Source organism: Panthera leo, chromosome B1 (assembly GCF_018350215.1).
Source record: "Panthera leo isolate Ple1 chromosome B1, P.leo_Ple1_pat1.1, whole genome shotgun sequence".
Taxonomy (NCBI): Eukaryota; Metazoa; Chordata; class Mammalia; order Carnivora; family Felidae; genus Panthera; species Panthera leo.
In genome coordinates this window covers 83,016,412-83,033,355 of record NC_056682.1, presented here as the reverse complement: position 1 = coordinate 83,033,355, position 16,944 = coordinate 83,016,412, and the positions used below count along the sequence as shown (strand labels likewise).

The window sequence follows — 16,944 nt, the reverse complement described above, 5'->3', positions numbered from 1 at the left end:
GTCCAGCTCTTTTAAAAATGTGTACTTTTATGTTACATTCTAGAAGATATTGAAAATGCTGAGAAGAAAATAAAAACCACTTGTAATTTTACCACTCAGAGAAAAACTGCTATTAAAATGTAGAGGTATTTACTTCCAGACTAATTTTCTATGTATATTTATATAGATCCATAGTCATTCTTCTATAAGAATGTCTACATACGTTTTTGAAAACTGCTTTTTTTTTTTTTTTTGGCATAGCAGTATATGTGAGAACATTTTCCAATCCCAAAATATTCTTTTAAAATAAGATTTTATTTTTTTATCTTTTAAAAATTAAAAAAAATATATTGATTGATTTGAGAGAGAGAGAGAGACAGAGAGAGAGAGAGAGAGAGAACAAGCGGGGGAGGGGCAGACAGAGAGGCAGAGACAGAATCCCAAGCAGGTTCTGCACCATGCACAGAGTCTGATGCAGGGCTCAAACTCATGAACCTTGAGATCATGACCTGAGCCAATATTAAGAGTCGGATGCTTAATCGACTGCGCCACCCAGGTGCCCCTGAAAATATGATTTTAAATGGCTGTATAATTTCGCATCCATTTGGCTCTGGAAATACTTAAAAATGTGCCAAATTAAAAAGTCTGTTTTGAGGGTAAGGTTCTTACTTCCTATTTTTAAATAATTGGTTTAAAAAGTAACTGAGAACATGTTAATTTTTTTGCCTTTACTCAAGATAGACTTATTTATTCTTCACTGCATTTCTGTAACAAAACATTTTCTTTTAACTACATAATCCTTAGTACGGTAACAATTAATTGTAATAATTAATTTTTAATTAGCCTTTTATAGCTGATTAAACATGTGAGGTTTTCAAAACTTATCCTATTAAAAATCACACTGTTTTGAAATAGCTCTTGCCTTCAAATTTGAAATAAGGTTAACATTTCTTGGAACTGAATTTTGGTTTCATCTACCATGAACAGTTGGTGCCATTGGCTATGCTTTAATTTTAGGGTGGATTTGACTTTCCTTGAGCCTCTAGGCTGTACAGAACAGGAAAGGCCATGTGGTCGGGGAAATGGAGCCAGATGGTCCCCAAATGAGTGCCAGGCCCCCAGCAGAGACGGATGCTACACCTGGCAGAGTAGGGTCAACGGCACATGTCGGTGGCATTTCTCACCCTTTCCTGGAGAGAAGAAAATCTTCCCCTCTGCTGGTATACTTTGAAACCACTATGCAGGCTCCGTTCAGCCTGGTATAGCAGGTGTCCAGGCAGTTAACTTCTAATGGGCAGTGGAGGAGGAGGTGGTGGCCTTAGCCGGGACCAAGTTGGCAGCCCCCATGACCGTCTCATCAAATCTGCACTCTGGCATTCTCAGAGTCTTTCAAAAGAATCTGGGTACGTTATTAAACTTGTGTCATTTTGGTTTACTTGGCTCTTTAAGGGGAATAGTAACTAAACCAAATGGAGCTGTCAGCGGATCTTAGTGGTGCTTTTCGGTTTGGAAATTGAAACTTGCAGTCACAGAGCCATCTCTAAATATCACCCTAGAATTGACTACCGTGGCTTGTCCTTGACACAAGGGAGCTGATTTGTGGAAAAGTGTATGTTTGAGAGTCACGTCCCCAAGTTTGTATATCTGGGCAGCTACTTATGACTTTGGGTGTATTTCTTAATGCTGTCTGAACTTTGTCTATAAACATGATCATCATAATAATTGCTTTCAGGATAAATGAGAGCTTATGTTAGTGCATGCCACAGAATAAGCTTTCACTTGGTATTAGTTCCTGTGATGGTGGCAAATTCGTGCAGTCATCTGACCAGTGTGTGGGTTTGTGATTGATCATTCCATAGCCGTGCAACAAAGGCATTTCCCCTTCAGAATACGATCTCATATGCTGAGCTAAACCTGAAAATGCAAAGCTTTATAAAAAGATGAGCCAGAATATGGTGGCTTAATAGGCTAAGAGGTTTGGGGGGCTTTTTCCTTCTTATTCTGTCTTAGAATAGTCCAGATGGTCCGTACTGCTCCAGGACTAGTTAACGGTTCTTCACTAGATAGATTTCTGCCATCTTGTTTCTCTGCCATCCCAAGGATATTGCCCCATCTTCACAGTCAAAGATTACTCACCATGATCTCCTTTCAGCCCCAGAGAAGGGGGCTGATCTAGAAGTTGTACAGATCATTTTCACTTATATCCTGTTAGCCAGAACAGAGTCACATGACCACAGCTAGCTGTAAAGGAGGCTGGAAAACATCATCTTTAGCAAGTCAGCCTCCCCGTGAAAGCTTCTGTTATTGTAGAACAGGGGTCAGCAAACAATGACCTGAGTGTCAGATCAGCCAGCTACCTGTCATTGTAAATAAAATTGTGTTGGAACACAGCCACTCCCATCTGTTCATGAATTGTCTATTGCTGCTTTCACACTACAATGAAAGAGTTGAATAGTTGTGCCAGAGACCATATTGCCTGCACAGCCTAAGGAAGTTATTATCTAGCCCTTTATAGAAGAAGTTTGCTGGCTTACTATCGAAAAACAGTGTTACTGAATGATCTATCTCAGTTGCTAACTCAGAAAACAGGTAAGCCCTGGCACACTGCCCCAGCCAACTGCTCATTCTCTGGGGAATCCCGAAGGGGGTTGGGCAAATAGAAAGCATAGAATCTGGCTGGGCTTGTCAACACTGGCGAAGAAAATCGGATAAACGTTGCAAGAGAAGCCAATAACTCATGAGTTGAGGGTTTGGAAAAGCAAAAAGAGAAATTTATTTTGGTTGCCGGCAGATTCAATCCTTAACAGTCAACCTCTCTGCCCATAAGATAGATACCTAGAGGTTTGTAGGGAAAGGTTCAGGGGGTATGTGTGAGAGAGCAGGCAGGGAGCACTGTGATCATGGGTGGGGGTCAGTATGTGTTCAGCTCATGATCATGGACAGAAAGGGATGTGTGGGTTGTTGTCTTCTAGGCATTACGTTGCTATCAGGGCTTTACTGGACTGGTGGTTGGAATCTTCCACCAATTGTCAATGCCTCAGGAAAGTGTCATAAGAAATAGTTGGTGTCTATAGTTGAACAAGAGGGCTCTCTGACAAGAGAAATGAACATAAGAGGAGCAACTGGTAGTCTCTACCCACAGGAAGAGGCCTGGTAAGCAGGATGAGTCACTGCCTTAGAAATTCAGAGTCAGGACTTTCTGCTTACGAAGTCTAGTGACCCATAGAGCAGAGAGTTGGTATGCAACTGACTGTTGAAGAAGCACTATTTAAGGAAAGATTTCAGGAGCTAAGCATAAAGTGATCTGGTAGAAGTAGACGAGGAGGGTACAGAAGTGAACTTCCATCTTTAAAGTAGAGCATGATAGCCCTTTCCCCCACGCTTCCTGCAGACCACTTCTCCATCTTGCATGTGGCTTTGCTGTATTTCCACGGCCAGGGCTGTAGGTCCAGTGTTCTTTCCCCACTGTCTTGTCACTGGTCTCCCGGCGCCTCAGCCTCTTCTATATCCTGCAAGGTAACCTTGTAAGTGTGGCTCTTAGGCTGCTCCCCTTTAAAGGATTTCCAGTAGATCCCATGACCTACTCAATAAAGGCCCAGTCCCTTGGGTTGTCTCTCCAGGTCTTCCCATACTTTGGCCCTAATCTTAATTTCCTGTCCTGCTTTTCTTCACAGCTTTCCACTACGGGCTATAGCCTCAGAGGAACACCTCACACCCACTCTGCACTTTGCTGTCTCTGCTGTCTTTGTGTACTTCCTCTGGTTGTCTCCTTAGCCTCACTCCATTGAAAGACTTTGGAGACCTAGAGACTGTGGCTCACACCCAGTAGGCACATTTACAGCTGAAGCAGATGAGGGCACTGACTTCTTTCTGTTACCTCCCACGTTTCTATTTCCCTTTCTAGCTGGGCCCCCTTCTCCCAACCTTGGTTCCTCCTTGAATGCCTTGTTTCTATCTCTTGTGGTGCTCACTGCTTTTCTGTGTGGTGTTAAGAGTTACTCTGTGTGTATTTCTAGTTTTGCAGAGCCTGCAACATCTCTGTGGCCAGGTTCAGAACTCACTGCGCTGTGCAGTCTTCGCTTTCATCCGGGACAGGTTGGTCAGTGTCACGGTGATGCTGTTTATAGACAGTGCCGTCTGCAAATTTAGGTGCAAATGAAAACAGAGCTCTGACAATTGTGTTCAAAATGAGTGCCACTTAAGATCTTAAAAACCCAAAGCCATTTTTAACTAGTTTTTGGTGAAAGAACGCAGTATTTTTGAAGTGTTTTCTTAAGACCTGAAGGGGTATTTGAATGCAGTCATATTTGGAAGTTTTAAACAGTTCCTTGGAAAGCCAAGGCTTAGCCAAAATGAGACCGTGCTTTTGTGAGGCATAAGGGAGGAGCATGTGGGCAGAATCCCTGAGTGCAGATGGGCCACCTGCAGCAAAGCCAAGTAGGCCACTCCTGGTGCAGGATTGGGGCATTTTTTCAGCTGCGCTGCCAGGGACATACCTTACCACAGAGAAGACCCCTCTAAAATCACTCCTGTAATACTCACAGAAAGTAGTATTTTCACAACTTCGTCTTTCCACAGTGGGTAATCAAAAGAGCTTTTATTTTTATAGGAATGATTGGCACTATGGAGTGCCAACTCTCTTTTCTTCCTCGGTCTTTTTCACCCAGCCTAGAATGAGGAGGCCCATCTAAATCACGAAACACTTGCTTATGCCGGCCAAGAACTCATACTGTTCGCTCATCTCCTGTTAATTAAAACCTAGTGAGGCTGGCGCCAGGGTTGGGAAGCAGATGGATAAGGATGAATTTTCAGTGTGTATTCGGACCTTGTGAAGGATTGGAAGGAAGGATACGACCTAGACAAAGTGGCAGGGCTTCCCCTGTAAGCCCAGGAGCTGATCCTGGAGGCATAAATACACAGTGCTCACAGCCCCTCTGACAGAGGCAGGAAGAGGCGCAAAGAAGGGTTTTCTTTTCTTAGAGTCTCTGCATTTTGCAATTATTAGAATGTAAGGCAATTTATTCTGGAATTTTCACACAAGCTTGAGTTAGGGTAAAAAATCATTACCATTACAAGAAAGTCACGGCTTTACCTCTGTCTCGTAGCACTCTGCTTTTACTTACTGTTCTGTGTCCGTGTCTGATACAGACTCAACAAACAGTGTTCAGTACATATTTATTGAATGAATAAATAAATGGACTCTGGCACTTAATTGTAAGAGCTTTCTGGAAGATTAAATGGATTGTTAAAAAAAAATGGTTTTTTTAAGGCGTGAAATATAAAGACAAAGTCCCCCTTGTCCCTTCACCCTGTCAGACCTCTCTAATACATAGATTTCTGGCAAATCTTCTGGTTTGAGTTCAAAAAGTTTGGAAGAAGTGAAGGTTGAAGGTGTGTGGCCTCATATTACTGAAAGGAAACCCCAGTGTTGTATAAGTGTTTCATGGGCCCTTTCATAACAAACACAATATTAAACACAGCCAAAAAAAGTTTGTTTTGAATTAATCCTGTGTCTTAACAGCATTGAACTGAGGTGTACAGACTTAGGCTTTGCGTGTAACATGATAGAGTTTTGGAAATGGAGTAAAAAGTTTCAACCAGAAGTTTCAACTTGGCCTGCTGTCTGATTCCTTTGAAGTTTCGGGGTTTTATACAAATTTAGATCTTTAGCATAGTAAATTAAAGGCATTTATGAACAAGCCAAAAATAATTTTTATTCCTCCTTTTTGAGCTCATAATGTTTCTGCTCTAGGTATATGAGAGATAACACGGAAGAAAAATCTCAGAGTGAGATACTTGCACAGTGATCATTAGTAGTTTCCTTTTAAGGAACACTGTAGTGTGGTTGGGCATCTGAACTTTGCATCATACAGATCTGCAGTTGACCACTGTACCATCCTTCCTATTCTTTTCCCTTGGAAAAGCACTCACCCCTCAAGTCTGTTTCTTCAGCTGGGAAATGGGAATAATAACAGTACTTTCCTCAGAGGCGTGTTAATGAGATAATTCACGTAAAGCACTTAGAACAGAGCTACATACAGTGTTTGCATCAATTATGAGAAAGCCTGTGCTGCTGGAACAAAGAGCCCCAAACTATAATGAATTAAAGGAGATAGGACTTTATTTATTGCTCACGTAACAAAGTAAGCCTTCCAGGCTTTGCGAAACAGTCATGCCCCTTGTGGAAGTTCAGGGAGCCAGGTTCCTTCTGCCTTGTTACTCCCCCCTCAACATTGCAGAATCCATCTATGTGGTTAAGGCAAGGTCATGGGCATGTCTGTGTCCTAGATTGAGGTTGGGGTGGGGGGAGATTGTGAAGACATCGTGTTCAGTGCCCTTAGACCCACACCCTGAACTGGTACACATCCCTGCCAGTCACTCCACTGGGGAGAATTATGTCACCTGGCCACATGTGGCTACTAGGGAGCCTAAGTGTCACTACTAGCTGGGACAGCCCTGTACCCAGTTACAGCTCATTCACTGTGAAAGGATAGAAGAGCAGATTTGGGTGAGCAGCTCGGGGTTTGCTAACATTGTTTATTTAGTAAAAAAGAACATTTTAAGTAAGCGTTTAAATATCCTTGTTCTAGGGGAATCAAAGACCTGCTGCAGCTGAATTTTTTGCCCCGTAAGATGCTAGTTTTTTGGGGGGAAGGGGTCTTTCAAGTATTGAACCTCGAATTCAGGTAAACCTAGGGGTAGAAAGGGTGGATACTGAGCCTGAGGGGTGGGATTGTGGTAAAGAGGAGTGAATGCTGATTTAACTGTGCTCCTCCTTCCTCCAGCCAGCCACTACTGGAAAGGCCTGATCTGTAAATTCAACTTAAGCCTTTATCCGACCTGGCAAGGACAAAGTACACCAGCTTCTAAAGAAACTTTTTATAGGAGCAAGGTGATTATTTCAAAGCAGACAAAAGAAGGCAGGTTCATAGGGAGAACCTCCATCTTTGATTTTTCTCTTTAAAAGTTCTCCTTTGTAGTGTGTTAAGAAACAATTACATAAATAATTCATTGAAATTATCTCTCAGTTGTCACAGTTGTCAAAGAAAAAGCAAAGGTGAAAGGCACAAGTTTTTTGCATTTAGAAGAAAATGCTTCGGGTAAAAATTAACTATAAAGTAAGCAACTTTTCTCAGCAGAAGAAATGTACAGACTTTTAAAATTTTTTTTTTAATGTTTATTTTTTGAGAGAGCATGAGGGAGGGGCAGAGAAAGAGGGAGACACAGAATCCAAAGCAGGCTCCAGGCTCTGAGCTGTCAGCACAGAGCCCGATGTGGGGCTCGAACCCATGAACCGTGAGATCATGACCTGAGCCAAAGTCAGACACTCAACTGACTGAGGCACCCAGGCACCCCAGAAATGTACAGATTTTTAAGGACAGCCGAATTGGGAGTAAAGATGTAGTGTTACAGCAAATATTTTTAAATTCTTATAAAAATGACTTCTCCAGTCATTTTATTTGTGTGTGTTTAGCAATTGCTAAGAAACGATTAGAAGGAATGAAATCATGTCCTGAGTTGCTCTATAGTATATATATATTTTTTTATCTGCATTTTTAGGCTTGGCAGGTAACTTGCACTGGACTCTTGTGTACAAGTAATGCTCATATGTTTGATAACCTGTCATCTTAAAGAGCAGGCATCTGTTTTTGTTTTTGTAAGTAACCCATTGCCTAATTGCTAAAAATAGTTGCAGTCATTTTAAACAGATGGTCCCAAGCTGATAGGAAAGACAGAAGTGAATCTGTTTTTCAGTTTTTATTTTCCCTCCACCAAAATGGCAAAAATAATTAACAGTAGTCCCTGAACCAAGGTTTATCTAGATGTTTACCTCTAAGGAGTTAGGTTTCCTAAGAGGTGGGATTTGTAGATTTATCTGGTTTGGTAGAGTCAAAAGCCAAAATAAAGTGCATAAGTTCCTACTTTCTGATTGCATTTATCAAAATGAACACTGCATTGTTGAAATAGAGCTTTTGCTTTTTAAAAGAAAATTAAGCTGTGGTAAAATATATGGAGGCTAAAAATTTTTAGAAAATTTTGAAATCATAAGACAGTGCTAAGTGGTGATAACATGTTAATGTGAGTAGAGGCTCCTGGTTGGCTCAGTCAGTTAAGAGTCCGACTTCAGCTCGGGTCACCATTTCACAGTTCATGGATTCGAACCCCACATTGGGTTCTGTGCTGTCAGTGCAGAATCCACTTCAGATCCTCTCTTTCTCTCTCTCTCTCTCTCTCTCTCTCTCTCTCCCTCTCTCTCCCTCCCTTCCTCTCTCCCTCTCTCTCCCCCTGCCCCCCTCATGTGCGCGCACGCACGTGCTCTCTTTCAAAAACAAACATTAAAAAAAATATATGTGAGTAGGACCTTGCCAGAGGACCTGAAGGAATACCAACTGAAGAAATTCATATTCTTACGGATTTCCAAATTCTTCAGGGGTTTTGAGCTAATAGCTAATTAGCTACTCTTCTTTAGTTTCTGACATGGAAGATCGTGAATATTTTGATAATGCAACGATGAATTAGTATTTAGGAGGGACTTTGAAAAAGACATTTCTTTCATACGCAGATGTTGTTCTTAGACATCAATGAGGAGATTACAATAGTAGTTCTGCCCAACAGATGAAGTAAGGAAGAGGCATATCCAGAGTTTTCTACTTATGAAATATTAGGTTGTTGAAACTCGCTTAGATTTTTGTTTTTTATTAATTCCCACTTGTAATAATCATATCTGGCTCATGTCTGTAAGCTATATGCTGTTGTGTGTGTCCACAAACTACCTACAATGCTTTGAATTTGATGTTTGTATTTTCTTTACTGTTTCACTGGCACCCCACAATTGATAGCTCTTGGGCGTTCATGGTCTATGGATTGTAGACTACCTGTCTGGAATCTTTTACCGTTGCTTCTGTCTGAATTTGTCTAAATAAAAAGTAGTAGACTGGCTCGCAGGAAATAATAAAATCATAGCCCAGGAGTCAGCAAACTACAGTCTATAACCCTGATTATGTCTAAGAAGGTTTTTTACATTTTTTAAAAAATTGCTTAAAGAGACAAAGAAGAAAAAGACAATGAGATTAAGACCATGTGTAGCCTGCAAGGTCTGAAGTATTTACTGTCTGGCCCTTTACAAAAATGTTTGCCGCCCCCTGTCATAGATAGACAGTGTAACAGTGGTTAAGGGCACGGGCTCTGGAGCCAGGCTGCACTGGTTCAAATCCTGACTTTACTACATCTGGTATGACCTGGGGCAAGTTGCTTAATCTCTCTGTGACTTGTTTTCTCATCTGTAAACCGGAGTAATTACAGTGCTGACTTCATAGAATTGTGGTGAGGACTATGTTAATGTGTAAAGTTCTTCAGACAATGCCTGGTATTTAGTATTCAATAAATGTTAACGATTATTTTATTGTAGTGGTGGTGGAAAGTCTTGGAGAATCAAAACTAGTGCTTGCTTTTGACTGATGAATGTCCATAATATCAAAGATCATTTTCTATTTTCTGCATCAAGAATGAAGGGCCAGGGTTCCTGGGTGGCTCAGTTGGTTGAGCATCTGACTCTTGATTTTGGCTCCGGTCATGATCCCAGGGTCCTCAGATCGAGCCCCATGTTGGACTCTGTGTTGAGCATAGAATCTGCTTGGGATTCTGTCTCTCTCTTTCTCTGTCTCTCTCCTCTCCCCCTTCCCCACCCCTGTCCCTCTCCACAACTCCTGCTCTCAATCTCTCTCCCTGTCTCTTTCTGCCCCTACCCCGACCTTGTCCCCAGCTCATGCTCTCTAGTTCTGTCTCTAAAACAAACAAACAAACAAAAAGAATGCAGGGCTATTTTATTTTTAACAGTGCCTGCTGTACTGAAAAAAGATGTCAAGATGACCCAGACTCAAATGTAAAAAAATGCTTGAAAGCATGAAAAGAAATAATAAAGATACCTGTTTTTAAGTTAAGAAAAAGACATTAAATGTGACAGACACTTAACAAAAGCAAATTCTTTGATGTATATATGAAAAGTGTAAGAGGAAATGAACTGGATGAGAGACATGGTTAAAAAGAGAAAGAAAAAAAAGAAACAAGAATAGGAAAAGTAGTCAGTAGAAGAGGAGAAAAATTTAGATGAAAAGGAAGGCTGGGGGTGTCTCCAGCGTGTCCAGTGCTAACATTTCTACTTCCCTACGGAGCCCTCCTCAGTTATTCTCTCTGCCCAATTTAATTACTCCCATTTGAAGGAGAGTGTATTTCTTTCCGATTATTTTTCCTTGGCAGAAGTGAATTTTCAGCATCAAGTAATGTTTATTGAACACATGTGTGCAAGGTGTGTTCCCTCAGGAAACCTGTCATATATACAAAACTATAATACTTTATTTATTTTTGAGGCCAAGTAATGTTATTATCTTTAGCCACTTGCCTTATTATCATACAACATTTGTTTTTTTAATAACTTTCTTCATTGTCTCTAATACCTCTTTTTTTAAAAAAAATTTTAGTGTTTTTATTTATTTTTAGAGAGAGAGCATGAGCAGGGAAGGGGCAGAGAGAGAGGGAGAGAATCCCAAGCAAGCACTGCGCATTAGTGCAGAGCCTGACCGACACGGGGCTTGAACTCACAAACTGTGAGATCATGAGCCGAGTCGAAACCAACAGTTGGACACTTACCCACATGAGCCACCCAGGCGCCCCTCTAATACGTCTTCATTTGCTCCCTTGCTCTCTCTCCGGTAGGGAAAGAGCAAACTTCGTTGGTTACAAAATGTAGAAAATGTTAAAAGAAACAAAAAAATGTAATGAAGGTTATTTCACGTTTTCTTTTTCCTTCTTTTTCACTTGAATTGTTTACTGTGTTTATGGATATCGGACCAGAGCAATGAGTGTTCCAGGATTGGTATTCGATGATGTCAAGGGACTGAAGTAATGGCCTCGTGTGGAGATTACAGGGTGAAGCCGCGCATTGATTACTTCATCTCATTAGCTGATGGAAACCTTTGAGAAGACAAGATTGCAGACCTTTCAAGCCTGTCCTCACTCCCAGGATCTGATCCTAAGAGCTTGATAATTGTCACTGCCCGGTGGGACTGTGTTAAGAGTAGTGGTGGCTTAGAGTACTAAAATACTTTCCATGAGAGTACTATAAAGTTCCATACACCCTTTGGATTATTTAAATAAGGTTAGGTATTTCAGATCAACTTTAGTTTTCCTTTATAGCAATTGTAGAACTCTAAAATCAGCCATGTTTGCTTGTTTTTGTCTTCCTCCACTAGGAAGTTTGCTGAGGTAGGTGAATTTTTGTTTCTTGAATTACTACTATTCCTCCAGTAGCCAGAGCAGGTAGTCAGTAAATATTTTTGGAGGAGTGAGTGAATGAGTAAATTAAATACAGTTACTCATTTGCCACTGAAATACCCTCTTCACACTCCTATAGATCACCAGTTGATATCATTTTAGATGTTTTTGTGCTAAGAAGAGTATTTTTGATTTTGAATGAATTCTGTTTAACACGTATACAGTTGTACATAAAAGGGAAATTGAACATGAAGTCCGTGTTTTCATGGGTTAATATTATTATAACTTAAATGGTAAATAATAAGATTATCAGATACACATGAGTTAGGCCTGTAGTTGCAACTCAACCCCCAAAAAATGTTTGAAAGAACTTTTATAAATAGTTGTTTCCTTTATTCTAATAGAGTAGCATAACACTCATTTTTTTAAAATGTTGTTTATTTTTTAGAGAGAGTGAGCATGAACTTGGGAGGGGCAGAGAGAGAGGGGGGCACAGAGGATCCGAAGTGGGCTCTGTGCTAACAGCAGAGAACCCAATTCAGGACTCGAACTCATGAACTATTAGATCATGACCGAGCTGAAGTTGGATGCTTAACCAACTGAGCCACCCAGCCGCCCCTCCCAACAAATACTAATTTTTAAAACTGTTGTTTCAAACAGAAGTGAATTATGAACATTAGTAACCACTGTCCTGTGCTGTCTCCTTTAAGAATGCCTTCCATGTGCCCTTTGTCAGGATTTCAGTGTAACAAAATGAGGACTAAATCAAGAAGACATGGCGTGCAGGGGTTGGTGGACTCACCCTGGGGAAGCAATGTAGGAAATCCGCAGGTGAAAGCCACAACCAGGCCTCTTAGCACCCAGTCCTGGTGAAGGAGAAGGGTGAGGAGGGGGGAGAGTGGACCTACGAAAGGAAGGAAATTGATAAGAAGTGGAAGTTGAGAAAGACAGTTGGTGAGGTAAAAAACAGAATCTTTTAGACTTTGGCCATAGGAGCGTTCTCTGTTGTGGAACATGGGGTAGTGACACTGACACTGGACAAGTATAGAGGCAAATGCAGTCCTAGCCCCAACTTGAGACTGTAGGGGAACAACACACCTGTCATCATGATAGTGTAAGTACCCTTTGCTGATTTTAAACTCTTGGACTCAACCTATAGAGTGAAAAAACAGAGAAGTGAGGTGGTTATACAACAGCATGTAAATATTATCAGCCTTGACAGTGCAAAAGTATATGTATAGCAGGTGATAACTAGGCAATGGAGGGGGCAGAGGGAAGATGAAAGGAGGGGATGAAAACTGATGGGCCCAAGAAAGTTACACTCTAGGACTGATAACTAAAACCTGCTAAAGTATGTGGCTTGAAATCCCCTCTGTGAGAGACTGAACTGGTGGTATCTCTATGTTGGGAGGAAGAAGGAAAGAAGCAGTAGGGGGAAAGTGAGCTGATCGGCAGGGCTGGGTAGATAATGTTGAAAAGTAATAAGTTATATATAAGCATGGTGTTTGGAAATATGAGGTATCTTTTAGTGTCTTGGTAAGAGTCTGAATTCAGCTCAGAAGATTCAAATGCAGACTTTAATAAAGGCCTACTTACAGTGCTGTGGGCTGGGTTTAGATGAGGTTTCTTACACCCTTAGGGCTGGAGGGACAAGGGAAGACATAATAAAAGCTAAGTTAAAAAACGTACATAAGACCTGCGAGCTCTGCAACAGTGGAGGAGCCACCGCCCAGGGTTACTGTGCTTAGGAATTAGGCAGCCACCACTGGAAACTAGGAGCTAAAGCCAGGGGAAAAGAGAGTAAATACATTCACCTCTTCCCCAAACACAGAGAAGGGCAGAGAATGGTTAGGGATAGAGCAAAGCGGGGTGGGGGTGGGTGGATTAAAACAAGAATAACCAGCTGGAGAAATTACCAAGAGAAGCCAAAATGAAGACATGTTTGTCTTTAGAACAGAACCGGGGATGTGGATGACACAAGTGGGGATTACTGTGTTAACTGATAGTGTAGAATTTGATGTTTACCCTCCTGTAGGTATGAATTTTATAGGCTATTTTCATGTAAATACTCTTATTTATATTATTACTGTTTCATCTGTTGTGCTGTGAGCTTGGTAGCAGGAGTGTACTCAATCTCTGCTCTTAAGTTGCTTGTATGTAGTCTACTTGGAGAAAGAAAATGCTAAACAAACCAGCAGAAAAGATAATAAATATGATTACAAATTGGATGAATGCTGAAGTTTAATTTTGTAGCACACAAAAAAGTTAGTGTTGCTTGTATAAACTTAAGTCTACTAACGATACTGCACAGATTTTAAAAATACAATTATTTGAGAGTGGGAACAATTCTGTCTTGAGTAGCTTATTTTGCTCTTTTTAACTATAAATACACAACATACTGCAAATGAGATACACAAATTGAACAGCTGCCTCTTCATTGTTTTGTTCCTTTGTTGTTCATTTTAATGAATAATTTGAGCAGACTCCAAAACATTAAATTAGATGTATAAGCATGCTTTAAGGGTTGTATCATAATGTTAGTGTATTTAAAACTTAGGAGTGATATCATTGCCTAAATATAGTAAATTTTTAAAGTCAATTATTTTAGCTGCTTTACCGTCTATAAATAATCTGGTAGTAAAACAGAAAAGAGATAAACATTAACCCATGGATCCATATCCAAGTACAGAGACTAGGGAAATTCCCCCCCACCTCCTTTTTCCTGACATATGAACCTTGATGATTTGAATAAGTCTTTTGGGGGTCCCTGGTTGGGATTTGCCTTTTCCTGCTTTTCTAGTAGAGATCTGAGCAACAACAGAGAAATTGGGGAAAGCATTAAAAGCACAAGAGTTGTATCCTGTCTTCTTTGATACTTCCTGTCGCTGAGGGTGTTGTCCAGAGGGGAAAGATAAGCGAATGAGGAAGATGGATGTCAGCTGCCTCCTCCTTCCTCGCGCCTTTCATAGCCTTCACAGCAGTCTGAGAACAGAAAAAACAATGTTAAGTCCTGTACTCCTGTATCTTGAGCATTTGCTTATTAAAATAAACCTTTGAACATTTTCTCTCTCCTGATTTAGGCTACTCTGTTTCCTCCATGAAAGAGCTGGTGAGGGTGTTTTAAGCTGATACGGCATACATGTAAAACGTAGTCATAAATCACTGGAAGCTCACTGCTTTTAGAACCTGCCAGAATTAACGTACTAATGCACTTCTTCAAAGGTTGTTAAAAATGGTCATTAAGTTAACTGTTTTCGTGCCTTTCTTCATCTCAATGTTTTTCAATGGATCCTCTCATTTGATTTTGATATAGTTCTGGGAAACAGAATTCCTACTAATGCGGGAGGAGTCTTACATGTTCAAGTACTTAAATATGGGAGAAAATCTAGAATTGCTTCTCTAGAATTCATTTTGTTTATAATTATCATGAATTATGCATTCTTATTGCTCTAGAAGTTAAGAAATGGAACCACGAGATCACTGTAGCCCAGAAGCTGTGTCTAATGCTTGCATCTCCCCTTCAGAGATCATTTTCTGATGTTTTCTTCAGTGAGTGTGATTTGTATATGCTGGCTGGTTGTCTTGCAAATGTGTATCACCAGTCACGGGGGGATGGAGGGTGCCACATGATTGGTTATTTACATCTGTCATCTTCATATATAAAGAGTGTGCATGTTAGTGCGAAACTCTAGTATAAAATGGGCAGACAGTTTAGAGGAGAGTCGGTTGTTGCTGATGATGAGATCATAACCAAAACCCACACTCCTCTCTAGACAGACAGATCCCATGGAGATAAGCATGCTTTTTGAGAGGAGTCACTCAATCACGCCGCCACTGAACCCTGGTGTCTGTTTCACTTTACCTGTTCCTTGACTTGAAGTACGTTGGAAATCTATAGTTTTCCAGAATCTTTGTTATGGAAATGACTTTGTTTTAGCTATTCATGTCTGAGATATCTGAAAACCAAAAATAGCGGCCAGATCATGTCAACTTAGAAACTAGCAGTAAGTTGTTTGGTCTTCTTAAACATTGAGAAAACCATGTACTACCTAGATTCAATTTAGAGATGCCAACTCTTCCTTAAAAGGCAATGATCAGAAGTCCAAATGTACTCAAGGAAATAGTGAACCTGCCTAGGTTGATACAAGAGTCTTGTCTTTGGATCATGGTGTTTAGTAGGAATTCATAAATTAACTTTGTGTTCTTGAGTGACTGATTTGTAGGAGTCCAAAGTAAGTGCATCTTGCTTTGTTTTGTTCTGTTCTGTTCTGTTGTTTTTGTTTGGTTTTCATTTTTGTGCTGCTTTTTGGTTGTTGTTTTCTCTGCTCATAAGGACTCCACTAGGGGGCAGACAGAAGAATGGAGAAGAAACCCATACCGGTGTATGCATTGACTGTAACCTTAAGCCCCATGTTTGCTGCTCCGGGATAGCTTGGGGGAGAGTTTTTCTATTTAGCTGTATTTCATATAGTAGTACATATTTAAAGTGATTCTTTTTTTTTTTTTTAATATTTTATTTATTTTTTGAAGGAGAGAGAGAGAGAGAGACAGAGCATGCGTGGGGGAGGAGCAGAGAGAGAGGGAGACACAGAATTCGAAGCAGGCTCCAGGCTCTATGCTGTCAGCACAGAGCCCGACGTGGGGCTCAAACCCACGAACCATGAGATCATGACCTGAGCCGAAGTTGGACGCTCAACGGACTGAGCTACCCAGGCGCCCCTAAAGTGATTCTTAATATGCTTGTTTCTACATTTAAAATGTAAACATTTTTATACAAGTTTAATGATAATTTTTTAATTAGTCGTCATCATGTTTGTTTTGCTTTCATAGCATGTTTCCACCATCAAATCACTTAATAATTATTTATGGATGACCATAATGATGATACCTATAAGGTCCACCTTACACATGAAGACTCTCATTCATTTGTTCACCTAACTTTAAGTCCCTCCTTTTTGTCAGGCACTGTGTGTGTCAGGTTTTGAGAATAGAGCAGTGAAGAAAAGAGGTAGAGCCTGGGAGACTGGGCATAAACAAATGGTAAGTTTCGTTTGCCCTCTGAACCATTTGATGAAAGAACTAGGATGAGAGGAACCAGAAGAAATTCTTAATGGCTACAGTGCTGGACACTTTTTATTAATGACTTAATTTTTTTTAACTGCTCATAAATATTAGAATGCCATGTGGGATTGGAGTGGGGACTTCAGTTGTTACGTGAGACAACAAGCCCCTCCTCTTAATCTGTGTCTAGGAGGACAGCCAGAGATGTTGTGTTTTGTTCTTCTTAACCATTGTCTTTGCTCCACCAAGAATTGCATTTTAGTTACCAAAAAGTTGTTTACTTCAGCCAACCGTGGGTTACTTAATCTGTAAGTGAAAATCTCATTGCTTTGCCTTTTCTTGGCCAATCATTCAACAAAATAAAGAGCCGTGCTTTTGTTTATTTCATTTTTTAAAGTCAGTCAAATTTTCACTAGAGATACTTTGTTTCTCCCCAACTTTCCTTCGTTTTTTGGAACAAACTATCCTTTGTTCATTATAGATAATCTTATAAATCTTTTAGTTTTTAAGGTATAAACATGTAAGTGTTCAAGAGGGAGAGGTATGTATTCCAGGAATGTCTTTAGGTTACAACGCCTAACATAAGTGAAATATCAAAAGATCTTTTTGGTGGCATAAATTCTTCATCTATTA

At 40.4% G+C, this 16,944-nt stretch overlaps 1 protein-coding gene and 1 long non-coding RNA gene across 2 annotated transcripts in view; both read left to right on the top strand.

Moving 5' to 3' along the window:
* LOC122217828 overlaps positions 1–11,033 on the top strand; it is a 34,129-nt gene extending 23,096 nt beyond the window's left edge. The window contains exon 5 of the long non-coding RNA XR_006201697.1: positions 10,831–11,033. This is a non-coding gene — a long non-coding RNA (uncharacterized LOC122217828). The remainder of the gene's footprint in view (positions 1–10,830) is intronic.
* GAB1 (GRB2 associated binding protein 1) overlaps positions 1–16,944 on the top strand; it is a 122,610-nt gene that overhangs the window by 45,307 nt on the left and 60,359 nt on the right.